General features: G+C 41.6%; 1 pseudogene; it reads left to right on the top strand.

Annotated features, from left to right (window-relative positions):
- Positions 1-11696: 11696 nt before the first annotated feature.
- On the top strand, positions 11697-13205 carry LOC129555199 (NADH dehydrogenase [ubiquinone] 1 alpha subcomplex subunit 8 pseudogene; annotated as a pseudogene).
- The last annotated feature ends 722 nt before the right edge of the window (positions 13206-13927 follow it).

Here is a 13927-nt window from a genome sequence, read left to right as displayed (position 1 = left end):
CATTGTAAAGTAATTATCCTCCAACTAAAATTAATTAATTAATTTAAAAAACAAAACAAAATCACAAGCACAAAATGGAGTCACTTATGCTAAGCCCATGTCACCAAACTGAATCTTAATTTAATTACAGTTCAGCTCTCCCACAAATAGAATCTTTAACCAGTCAATAACGGGAAAAACCATAGCCTTGATTAGACGGACCTTGGTTGGCAAAGTAATGTCTCTGCTTTTTAATATACTATCTAGGTTGGTCATAACTTTCCTTCCAAGAAGTAAGCGTCTTTTAATTTCATGGCTTCAATCAGCATCTGCAGTGATTTTGGAGCCCAAAAAAATAAAGTCTGACACTGTTTCCACTGTTTCCCCATCTATTTCCCAAGAAGTGATGGGACCAGATGCCATGATCTTTGTTTTCTGAATGTTGAGCTTCAAGCCAACCTTTTCACTCTCCTCTTTCAGTTTCATCAATAGGCTTCTTAGTTCCTCTTCACTTTCTGCCATAAGGGTGGTGTCATCTGCATATCTGAGGTGATTGATATTTCTCCCGGCAATCTTGATTCCAGCTGGTGCTTCTTCCAGCCCAGCGTTCCTCATGATGTACTCTGCATATAAGTTAAATAAGCAGGGTGACAATATACAGCCTTGACGTACTCCTTTTCCTATTTGGAACCAGTCTCTTGTTCCATGTCCAGTTCTAACTGTTGCTTCCTGACCTGCATACAGGTTTCTCAAGAGACAGGTCAGGTGGTCTGGTATTCCCATCTCTTTCAAAATTTTCCACAGTTTATTGTGATCCACACAGTCAAAGTCTTTGGCACAGTCAGTGAAGCAGAAATAGATGTTTTTCTGGAACTCTCTTGCTTTCTCCATGATCCAGCGGATGTTGGCAATTTGATCTCTGGTTCCTCTGCCTTTTCTAAAACCTGCTTGAACATCTGGAAGTTCACGGTTCACATATTGCTGAAGCCTGGCTTGTAGAATTTTGAGCATGACTTTACTAGTGTGTGAGATGAGTACAATTGTGCGGTAGTTTGAGCATTCTTTGGCATTGCCTTTCTTTGGGATTGGAATGAAGACTGACCTTTTCCAGTCCTGTGGCCACTGCTGAGTTTTCCGCCTTTGCTGGCATACTGAGTGTAGCACTTTCACAGCATCATCTTTCAGGATTTGAAATAGCTCAATAGGAATTCCATCACCTCCACTAGCTTTGTTTGTAGTGATGCTCTCTAAGACCCACTTGACTTCACATTCCAAGAGGCTATGGTTTTTCCAGTGGTCATGTATGGATGTGAGAGTTGGACTGTGAAGAAAGCTGAGCGCCGAAGAATTGATGCTTTTGAACTGTGGTGCTGGAGAAGACTCTTGAGAGTCCCTTGGACTGCAAGGAGATCCAACCAGTCCATTCTAAAGGAGATCAATCCTGGGTGTTCATTGGAAGGACTGATGCTAAAGCTGAAACTGCAATAGTTTGGCCACCTCATGCGAAAAGTTGACTCACTGGAAAAGACTCTGATGCTGGGAGGGGTTGGGGGCGGGAGGAGAAGGGGACGACAGAGAATGAGATGGCTGGATGGCATCACCGACTCGATGGACATGAGTTTGAGTGAACTCCGGGAGTTGGTGATGGACAGGGAGGCCTGGCGTGCTGTGATTCATGGGGTCGCAAAGAGTCAGACACGAGTGAGTGACTGAACTGAACTGAACCAGTCAATCAGGAATCAACTGATTAGCACTGGTTAGTTAAGTAATCTGCCTAACAAACCCCTGCCATGATCTAAAGGGAAGTAATTTTGTGTTGATCAACCAGCATTTCTTTTGCCTTGTGTGACTTCCTTGTTCCTGCTCCTTTCTCCTATAAAAGTCTCCCTTGTACAGCTCCTCAGAGCTACTTTCTATCTACTAGATTGAGTGCTGCCTGATTCAAATCAATTTCTGCTCAAATAAACTTGACATTTTTAGGGACTTCCCTGGTGGTCCAGTGGCTAAGACTTCACGCTCACAATGCATGGGGCCCAAGTTCTATCCCTGGTTGGGGAACTAGATCCTCCATGCCTAAACTAAGAGTTCATATGCTGCAATTAAAGTTCCCACATGCTGCAACTGACACCTGGTGCAGCCAAACACAGAAATAATATTTTTTTTAAACTTGAAAATTTTAATATTCCTCAGTTTATCTTTTAACACAATGAATTATTCTTTATTCAACTTGTGACTCACTCTTGCCAAAAAAGTCCACACACACTGCCCTGTTTCTAACACAGAATGTTTAGTCATAAAGTTATTGTCTTTCGGCTTTTATCTCTGTCAGTTGGCAATTAGATATGAATTGTGTTCATAGACATAAGTTAAAGTGTGACACTTGACTCTGAAGGATTTTCTGTTTGTTTTCAAAAATGTTAATAGTAACAATTATAACTAGTATTGATAGGAACACAGTTTCAACACTAATACACTGGTTGCTGCTAAACTACTGAGTTGCCTGTTTCTGAGAAACCTGCTGAGGGATGAACTTCATATTCTAAGTAGGTCTTTCACACTTTGAGAAGGGGCCTTTCCTCTCCTTTCTCCTTCATCACAGCTACCTTTCCTCACTAAAAAAAAAAAAAATCCTTTTGACAATTTATTCTTTTGGGTTAACAAGATACTCCTAATGGTAAAAAGACAATGCTGAAGACAAATGTGCTTTAATTTAAAGTTTTGCCTACTGCTCATTTGCTGCTGCTGCTGGTAAGTCACTTCAGTCGTGTCCGACTCTGTGTGACCCCGTAGACGGAAGCCCACCAGGCTCCCCCATCCCTGGGATTCTCCAGACAAGAACACTGGAGTGGGTTGCCATTTCCTTCTCCAATGTGTGAAAGTGAAAAGTGAAAGTGAAGTCGCTCAGTCGTGTCTGACCCTTAGCGACCCCAGGGACTGCAGCCTACCAGGCTCCTCCATCCATGGGATTTTCTAGGCAAGAGTACGAAAGTTTGGATGTGATAGGCAGAGTTCTAAGCTGGCCTCCAAAATTCCAGATCTCTGTTGTACAAGCCCTGAAGAACTCCTTCCTTCCCCTTAAACATGGGCAGGACAAAACCTGTGAACATGACGGGATATTATACCCAGGACTAGGTAACTAATCAATTGACTTTGAACTAACCAAAAGGGTGATTATTCTGGTGGGCCTGTCCTAATCAGGAAATCTTTTCAAAGAATGTCAGAGGGACACTCTTCTGCTGGCCTGAAAGAAAGAAAATTGCCATTTTATGAGAGGAGGATAGCCAGTCTAAGGCTGAGAGCTGTCCCCAGCCAATGCTAGCAAGAAAACAGACACCTCAATCATACAACTGCACCAAAATAAATCTTACAATAAAGCTTGCAAGGAACACTGCATGTCATAACCAACACCTTGACTTCAGTCTAAACAGAGGACCCATCTGAATCTCGTACACAGACTCTTAAGGCATGGAAACTATGAGATGATAAATTCATGTTGTTGTAAGCCACTGCATTTTTGGTAATTTGCTATGCAGCAATAGAAAATTAATACGTTGATGAATATGTGTAAAAGTATCATTAGTCACCCGAATCTTTTAACTGACGCCATAAATGGCACAAATTTATACTCCTAGAAGCAAAAACACAGGTTAGACATTGCATTCACTACTTTCTTCTTTCCTTTCTTCAATTATAATGTAATAGGGAAGACACATCTGACTCCATATTAGATCTGTTCCTTCTACTTTCACCTTTGTGCTCTGTTGCCTGTGCTTAGGCATGCTGGCTGTGCACCTTGGGTAAAAGCATGTTGCCTGTGGCCTGAAATATACGTGAGAGCCCATTCTCAGGGCTCTGACCTTTAAGAGTCCATTCATACAGAGACTAAAAAGTTGCAGAACAGAGAATAACATTTGTTTTACTGGAGATTTACAGGAACATCATGACCTGACCTATGCAGACAGGTACAAATAACAAAGGATTCTGACACCAACAAATTTGCAACAACTAACCACATCCCTCCCTTCCCTGGCTTTCCAGTTCAGTTCAGTCGCTCAGTCATGTCTAGCTCATTGCGACCCCATAGACCACATCACACCAGGCCTCCCTGTCCATCACCAACTCACAGAGTTTACCCAAACTCATGTCCATCAAGTTGGTGATGCCATCCAACCATCTCATCCTCTGTCGTCCCCTTCTTCTCCTGCCCTCAAGCTTTCCCAGCATCAGGGTCTTTTCAAATGTCAGTTCTTCACATCAGGTGGCCAAAGTATTGGAGTTAATGGCCTTTAAAAGTGCTTTGTTGAAGCCCTTCAAGGAGTTCAGGGTCTGGGGGACCTGAGCCATCATTCCTTGCATGGCCTTGCAATAAACATTTCTCTGCTTGAAACTCCGATGGTTCAGTTTGTTTGGCTTCACTATGCACTGGGCACATGAACTTGCGTTTGGTAACAGTAATACTAGGCATAAGTACCCAGAGAAATAGTTTCCTTTTTTCCTCTATCATCCTCTTTTGGAGACCATGTTATCAAATTCAGAGAGGAAATCACAGAATTATCAACTTATAATAAGGCATTCAATGTCACTGTTCTACTGAAAGAATATATGCAGCCAGTTATTTTGATTAGCTTAAGAAGTTTCTCCTACACACACACAAGCATGCATATATATACATACTTTAATAATTGATCAAATTTTGTTTGTATTTGAGGAGATGCCAAATATATATATATATTATATTATATATATATTTGGCATCTCCTCAAATACAAACAAAATTTGATCAATTATTAAAGTATGTTTATGGGGACTTCCTTGCTGGTTCAGCAGTTAAGAATCACCTTCCAATGCAGGGAAGAAGGCTTTGATCTCTGGTCAGAAAATTAAGATCCCACATGCCACAGGGCAATGAGAGAAACCAGCGTGCTGCAACTACTGAGTTTGCAAACTCTTGAGTCCATGCTCCACAAGTAGAGAGAAAAGCCCACTGCTGCAACTTTAGAGTCCTGTGCACTGCAGTGAAGACCCAGCACAGAGAAGACCCAGTGCAAAGCACATAGGATCCAGTTATACCGATGGATTATATTAACATTCTCGTCACTGATGCATTTGTTTTTCTTTTCCTGTTTTGTAAAAGCAGCAGCAGCAGTAGTAAGAGCAACCTTTATGAGAGATTGTGCTTAGCTGATCTCTCTCTACTGAGACACTCAAAGGAAAAAGACTCAAGCTAAATGGGGTGGAAATAGACTGTAAGGGAAGAATAATGGCTTGGAGTCTAGGAGATCTGTGTTCTGTGACCTATTTTGACATTAATAGCTTGACTATAAATGTACAATTTTCTTTCTCTAGTTTCTTCATAGATTAAAAAAGAAGGGATTCAATAAGCTCACCGTAGTTTATGGTGTTTAAGAACTTAGTGTAGTGTAATGTTAGTTGCTCAGTCATGTCCGACTCTTTGCACCCCCATGGGCTGTAACCCGCCGGGCTTCGCTGACCATGGACTTCTCCAGGCAGGAATACTGGAGCGGGTAGCCATTCCCTTTCTCCAAGGGATCTTCCCAACCCAGGGATTGAACACGGGTCTCCTGCATTGCAGGCAGATTCTTTATCATCTGAGCTACCAGGGAAGTCCTTAAGAACTTCAGTTCAGTTCAGTTCAGTGGCTCAGTAGTGTCTGACTCTTTGCGACCCCATGAATCACAGCACGCTAGGCCTCCCTGTCCATCACCAACTCCCGGAGTTCACTCAAACTCATGTCCATCGAGTCAGTGATGCCATCCAGTCATCTCATCCTCTGTCGACCCCTTCTCCTCCTGCCCCCAATCCCTCCCAGCATCAGGGTTTTTTCCAATGAGTCAACTCTTCGCATCAGGTGGCCAAAGTATTGGAGTTTCAGCTTTAGCATCAGTCCTTCCAATGAACACCCAGGATTGATCTCCTTTAGAATGGACTGGTTGGATCTCCTTGCAGTATAAGGGACTCTCAAGAGTCTTCTCCAGCACCACAGTTCAAAAGCATCAATTCTTCGGCGCTCAGCTTTCTTCACAGTCCAACTCTCACATCCATACATGACCACTGGAAAAACCATAGCCTTGACTAGATGGACCTTTGTTGGCAAAGTAATATCTCTGCTTTTTAATACGCTGTCTAGATTGGTCAAAATTTCCTTCCAAGGAGTAAGCGTCTTTTAATTTCATGGCTGCAATCAGCATCCGCAGTGATTTTGGAGCCCCCAAAAAATAAAGTCTGACACTGTTTCCACTTTTTCTCCATCTATTTCCCATGAAGTGATGGGACCAGAGGCCATGATCTTAGTTTTCTGAATGTTGAGCTTTAAATTAACTTTTCACTCTGTTCTTTCACTTTCATCAAGAGGCTTTTTAGTTCTTCTTCACTTTCTGCCATAAGGGTGGTGTCATCTGCGTATCTGAGGTGATTGATATTTCTCCCGGCAATCTTGACTCCAGCTTGTGCTTCTTCCAGCCCAGCGTTTCTCATGATGTACTCTACATAGAAGCTAAATAAGCAGGGTGACAATACACAGTCTTGACGTATTCCTTTTCCTATTTGGAACCAGTCTGTTGTTTCATGTCCAGTTCTAACTGTTGCTTCCTGACCTGCATATAGGTTTCTCAAGAAGCAGGTCAGGTGGTCTGGTATTCCCATCTCTTTCAGAATGTTCCACAGTTTATTGTGATCCACACAGTCAAAGGCTTTGTCATAGTCAATAAAGCAGAAATAGATGTTTTTCTGGAACTCCCTTGCTTTTTCGATGATCCAACGGATGTTGGCAATTTGATCTCTGGTTCCTCTGTCTTTTCTAAAACCAGCCTGAACATCTGGAAGTTCATGGTTCACGTATTGCTGAAGCCGGGAATCCCAAATAAACACGTGGTAAAAGCAAAGGCAGCAAATGCAGCAGGAGAAGTGGGAAACCAATCAGGCAGGCTCCTGGAGTCCACAGCCACTGCCACTCAGATTAGCTATTCTTTATCTCATACACTTGGGCCCTATGGAAGATACCATATCAACAAAAGCTGCCAAAGTTTTTCATATAAATGTTGAAAACCACTGGACTGCATAGTCTATAAGGTCTTCCCCAGCAAAGATCATATGAGTCTCTCAGAAGTAATAAACCTAGAGAATGAGTACAGAGTCATCTTTTCTCCTGATCATCAGTCTGAGTCTTAGATTCTGCTGATGAAGCAATAAAATGTTTCTAAGGAAGACTGGATATCCTTTAATCCACCTGGCACTTCCTGTAGGTCTCTCCTTCATTGTTCACTGTGGTGATAGTTCTTAGACAGTCCACACTCAAAGCAATCCAGATGTTCCAGTAGGGTACTTATTTCATTTAAGTGTAGCTGTATCAATAAAACCAATGCATTCAGTGAGATAAAAATGTATAACACTGCAAAGATCCTTATATAGATAAAATTTAAAACAAATAAAAAAATTTCTTTTCTGTTCTTCTGTCTTATTCTTGGCACTGGTCCCTGAATTAATGTTTGGTGCTGGGGTAAGACCAGCAGAGCAACTCATTTGTACTCTAGAAAGCTGCATAGACTATTAAAGAGAGTAGAGGCTTCACAGTGTGGGGTGAATATGACTGAAAGAAATTCCTAGGAATAGAGTTTCTAAAAATCAGTGATGCCAGGATTTCCCTGGCAGCCCAGTAGCCCAGTAGCTAAGACTCCACGCTCCCAATGCAGAGGGCCCAGGTTCAACCCCTGGTCAGAGAACTAGATCCCACATACTGCAACTAAAGACCTTGCATGCTGCAATGGAGATTGAAGATCCTGCATGCTGCAACTAAAACCCAGCACAGCCAAATAAGTAAACTTTCTTTTTTTAAGAATTAGTGATCTCAATCATTCAGGAGCAAAGATACACAATATTGTGCTATTCTTGTGACCCTTCAACTCTATTCCCATCCTACTATAATACTGAGAAAACCAAAGCAAATACATCCTATTCCTTCTGCTGAATGGAAGCACGGCCTGATGCTGACAAATGTCACTGATCAACCTGATCCTATCACTTCATGGCAAATAGATGGGGAAACAGTGGAAACAGTTTTGGGGGGGGAGCTCTAAAATCACTGCAGATGGGAATTGCAGCAATGAAGTCAAAAGACACTTGCTCCTTGGAAGAAAAGTTATAACCAACCTAGACAGCTTATTAAAAAGCAGAGACATTACTTCACCAACAAAGGTCCATCTAGTCAAGGCTATGGTTTTTCCAGTAGTCATGTATGGATATGAGAGTTGGATTATAAAGAAAGCTGAGTGCCAAAGAATTTATGCTTTTGAACTGTGGTGCTGGAGAAGACTCTTGAGAGTGCAATGTTCAGCAAGGAGATACAACCAGTCCATCCTAAAGAAAATCAGTCCTGAATATTCCTTGGAAGGACTGACGCTGAAGCTGAAACTCCAACACTTTGGCCACCTGATGTGAAGAACTGACTCATTTGAAAAGACGCTGACGCAGAAAGATTGAAGGCCAGAGGAGAAGGGGATGACAGAGGATAATATGGTTGGATGGCATCACCGACTCAATGGACATGAGTTTGAGTAAACTTTGGGAATTGGTGATGGACAGGGAGACCTGGCGTGCTGTAGTCCATGGGGTCGCAAAGATTCAGACACAACTGAGTGACTGAACTGAACTGATTCCTTCTGCAGAATGGAAGCACTGCCTGATGCTTACAAACATCAATGATCAATTTTAACAGGAACTACATTATTATGACAATACTGGTTAGTTTGGCCAATACTTGTTGAATTACTCTGGGCCAGAAACTGCGCCCAGCACTTCGCTACTATCACTTCATTTAACCTATATACGACTGCCTATAGTCAATTTACTTTTCATTTCCCCCAGTTTACTAATGAGAAAACTGAGGCTCAAGGGAAGTTACTGAATGTGCTCAAGTCACATAGCTAAGGAGTGACAAGCCCACATCTGTCTAACTCTGAGCACTTAACCAAAAGTTGCACTCTTCCCAAACCACTTGAATTTGATCTGCTTCAGGGCAAAAGCCAAGACAGTTATTTCTGGGCACCCTCATCCCCAGGACAGTACATTGCACAGCAAATGGGATTCAAAAATTCTTGCTTTGAAATGACCATCCCTATTTTTATGAGTAACAGATTGCAACTAAATCCATTGGGAGGTAGAAATATTAATACACTATTCAGTGGATCAGATCTTCACTTGTTACCATGATAGCAGAACAAAATATACACAGAAAAGCTTAATTTTAATTCATATAATCTTTAAATGGATTTGTGAACACAGGCCCACCATCCTCTCTATACAAAAATTCCTAATTCTCCAGAATGCAACAATATTGAATAAGATCATCAAAACAATAGATCCAAAAATAGTTACAGTCTAATACACATTAATTTTAATCTATATAATCTTCCGTCCAAATGGATTTGTTACCATAAGACCAAAGTCTTCTCTATATGGAAATTTCTAATTTTCTAGAATACAATAATATTTTTAAAGGAAAATTAAAGGCATGATCTAAAATAATGACTGATACAGTCTAGATAGCATATTAAAAAGCAGAGACATTACTTTGCCAACCAAGGTCCATCTAGTCAAGGCTATGGTTTTTCCAGTGGTCATGTATGGATGTGAGAGTTGGACTGTGAAGAAAGCTGATCGCCGAAGAATTGATGCTTTTGAACTGTGGTGCTGGAGAAGACTCTTGAGAGTCCCTTGGACTGCAAGGAGATCCAACCAGTCCATTCTAAAGGAGATCAATCCTGGGTGTTCATTGGAAGGACTGATGCTAAAGCTGAAACTCCAATACTTTGGCCACTTCATGCGGAGTTGACTCACTGGAAAAGAGTCTGATGCTGGGAGGGATTGGGGATAGGAGGAGAAGGGGACGACAGAGAATGAGACGGCTGGATGGCATCACCGACTCGATGGACATGAGTTTAAGTGAACTCCGGGAGTTGGTGATGGACAGGGAGGCCTGGCATGCTGTCGTTCACGGGGTCTCAAAGAGTCGGACACGACTGAGCAACTGAACTGAACTGAACAGTCTGGGTTAGTTTGGGATTCATCCTAAAATAACATTTAGCTCATTAGCAGTAGCAGTCTGATCTATTCTCCCTACTTAGTAAGGGTTACATATGGTATTGGCTGTATTTTAAAAGCCCTGAATCAGGATACAAGACACAGGATTGCTATGGAGTATCCGGAACATATGGTCAACATCATATTAGGGAGCAGCCACTGAAGATACTTTGGAGTTGCTATTCCTACAGCACATATGTGTTTCAGAGAATAACTTCTTATTTTCCCAAAAGATACAGCCCAAGTCTACCAGAAGCCTTTGAGAGTTGAAGTTAATTATATATCCAGGTAGGTGGGCCAGTAAGAAAGCTCAGGAAACAGCTTGATAAGACAAGAAATCAACCCTTCACCCATTTTCAGCTTAGAGAAGCCACATCAAACCTTAATGAGAAACCACATGCAGTGGTAAATTCTGGCATTTAATTTTATGATTATTTACAGCCATTCTGGTGCACAGCATATGGCATAAAGTTGATTTTTCAAAAGTACCAGAAAAATAAGCTAGAATGGACTAAATACATAGCAATCAAGTTTTTATTCCTTTTGGTATAGAGATGAGAGACATATTTAATTAAACGAAAAAAAAGATAAAATGGTATGAGCTGTGAGTAATAAGTCATACTTTTGGAACTGCTTGGCATCATGTCCTAGGTGAAAACTAGTAACAAATATTAAGAGAGTTAACATAGCTCCAAAGTAATTTATTCTTAGGCAAATGTCCTACAGTCTGCCAAAAAGCTTCGTTCTTTTAATTCTACAGTCATTTATCATTCTAATAAAATGTTATAAAATACACTGTGAAACCTTTCACCTATTTGGTTTTTAAATTATTTTCTAAGGTCTCATAGGAAACTTTGGCAATAGAAGCAATGTTAAGTTTTATTTTTTTCTCTCTCCAAGAATGATGCCTTTGCTCATCCAATATCCCTGTATATAAACCTAAGAGATTTGGATAAATTTACTTCCCAAATCAACTATTAAAATATGCTTCATTAAATGGGAAGATGAACAATTAAATGACACACGATACAGTTTTTAAAAAAAAATAAGAGCAGAAGAGTTTCAGGTACAAGATGGCTAATCAGAGATTCACCTCCTTTTCCATCCAAAAGTCTACCCAGCGTGAGTCTATCTGGGTAGACTCATGAGTCTACAAAGAGCACAAATGAGTATACAAAAGAGTCTACAAAGGAGGACAAAGGAATACAACTACATGAACAGAAAGACGGGAGAAGAGCACAGTGCCTCACACTTCTGCAACTGTAAAGCTCTAGAAGCATGAAGATAGATAAAACAGTAGAATAATCCACGGTCCAGAATCTACCATAAGGAGACACAGTGCAAATCACTGTAAATACAGGACAGACTGAGAGGGGCTCTGGGACAGAGTAAGTAAGACTATGAGCAGGGCTGAAAACAGAGGAGCCGGATGAAGGATGCTAGAACTGATGAGCTCCCATCAGTCCCTCTCTATCTCAATCCGCATGAATTAAGACTGGCATGTTGCAGGTAGTCTATCCTCTATTGTCTGGCCAAAAATTAATACACAAAAATTAAGGTGGAAGGGGAGATGAGGGCAACACAGCAGCAGCCACCTCGTCAGCCTCAAGACTACCACCATCATGCCAGGCACAGCGGAGTTGACCACTATGGAGAATCTGAAAGTGCAGGAGGTGAAAATGAATTCTTCTGTGCCAAGAGCTGTGGCCCATCACTAAAGAGCTTAGTGCAGTAAGCCCAAGAAGGAGCTGATGCTCTGCAGCTGGGAGAAGGACCCAAAGCAGTGTTTAGAGGAAGGCGAGCTTCTCAAGCCACGTGCCTAACCAAGTCCTTTTTGTGTTTTTTTCCCAGGCAAGACTTTACTGGGACTCCTGCTGCAGCCCAGAGTGGGTGAGAACAAACAACAAGTCTCCTTGCTTGCTAGCTCCTGAGGTAGGAGACAAACTTGTTCTTTACACAGGGTGAGGGTAGGGGTGTGTCCAGGGGTCAGGCCAGAGAAGTGGCTTAGGTGGTTTGCCCACTTTTTATGTGGTGTTGAGGGCAGCGGGCTTGCACAGTACCCTGCTTTTGCTCCCAACACCTTGTATCTGCTCCATGCTCTTCAGAAGTGGCAGTCAGATTTTTTTGGTCTCTCTGTGTCTTTTGGCCCTGGACTTCTTTAGGGAGATCAAGTGGAGTCTTTCACAGAGTATTGGACCTGCAGTGATTATTCTGACCTGCAGCAACTTCTTCACTATCATAAGGAACAAGCAAAGTTTCATGACTGATTACTGAACAAACAGGGCAGGGTGAGTGCTGACCTGAGGGAGCTGTCAAAGGTCACCAAAGTGAAAACAGATGAGACTTTAACAGAGAATCCCTATCACTCAAGACCAAGGCCAGGGCCCAACCCTGAGATAGAAGGCAATTTTTGATGGTGTTGTTCAGTCACTAAGTCATGTCCCACTCTTTGCGACCCCATGGACTGCAGCATGACGGGCTTCCCTGTCCTTCACTATCTCCAGAGTTTGCTCAGATTCATATCCATTGAGTCAGTGATTCCATCCAACCATCTCATCCTCTGCTTCCCCTTTCTCCTTTTGCCCTTAATCTTTCCCAGCAACAGGGTCTTTTAAAATGAGTTGGCTCTTCGCATCAGGTGGCCAAAGTATTGGAGTTTCAGCATCAGTCCTTCCAATGAATATTCAGGGTTGATTTCCTTTAGGATTTACTAGTTGGATCTCCTTGCTGTCCAAGGGACTATCAAGAATCTTATCCAACACCATAACTTGAAAGCATCAATTCTTTAATGCTCAATCTTCTTTATAGTCCAACTCTCACATCCACACATGACTACTGGAAAAATTATAGCTTTGACTAGATGGACCTTTGTATGCAAAGTGATATCTTTGCTTTTTAATACTATCTAGGTTGGTCATAGCTTTCCTTCCAAGAAGGAAGCCTCTTTTAATTTCATGGCTACAGTCACCATCCACAGTGATTTTGGAGCCCAAATAATGAAATCTGTCACTGCTTCCACTTTACAAGGCAATCTGAAGCTTGCCAAACATGGCAGCCATCTCTTTTTTCTGGACCATGTGAAGATGAGTTCATGGTCCAAACCCAGTCACACTCCAGGCAACAGGCAGTGAAAACTTTCGTGCAGTTTGTATCAACCTGAAAGAGAGCTCTTTCCAGGGGATCACAAACATTAACAACAATGTTAATTTAGGTGACCTGGGTGTTATTTTATACCATTTCTTGCCCATTAAACATTTTAAAGGCAAAAAAATTAAGGGGATGACTCTTCCAAAACAAACTTATTGGGGCCAGCCATAGCCTTCTAGATGTTGGCATCTGAGAACTCAGGGAAAGACTCACCCTTATTATGTACTGGCTGTAAATCTAAGGCAGAGGAAAAACAGAGAGAGAGAGAACTTGATTTTTAAATTTTGCATCTATTATCATTTGAGAACCATATTCAAATGTTTGAAAATATTGAGAGCCTATCATGCCTACGCCCAATGTGGCAACAAAGTAGACACTAGCCAGGTTTGGCTGGGTGACCATTTTTCTAAGTGGGTGTGTTTATTTGAAATGCTCAATACCTCTTCTCTTAGCCACTTTTAGAGAATTAAAAATAGATCTTGCAAGGAAACCAGTTAAAACTAATGTCCATAACATGGGGCAGCTGGAAATACACACAAGTGCTATTATCTTTTGATGTCCACCAGCTAGATACAGTTAATAGCAGGCAGCTGAGCATCAAAGGAAAAATGTCCCCCATGTGCCCTTTGCTTACATATTAGCCCATAAGCGCTTTGGAAATCCAAGTTGATTTTCAGTGGGTTATTTTTATTGTGGGTTCACAAAG

Source organism: Moschus berezovskii, chromosome 12, assembly GCF_049115385.1.
Source record: "Moschus berezovskii isolate FMDL1 chromosome 12, NW_MosBer_1.0, whole genome shotgun sequence".
Taxonomy (NCBI): domain Eukaryota; kingdom Metazoa; phylum Chordata; class Mammalia; order Artiodactyla; family Moschidae; genus Moschus; species Moschus berezovskii.
The sequence above is the reverse complement of the archived record's forward strand: the minus strand, read 5'-3'. Positions and strand labels throughout refer to the sequence as shown.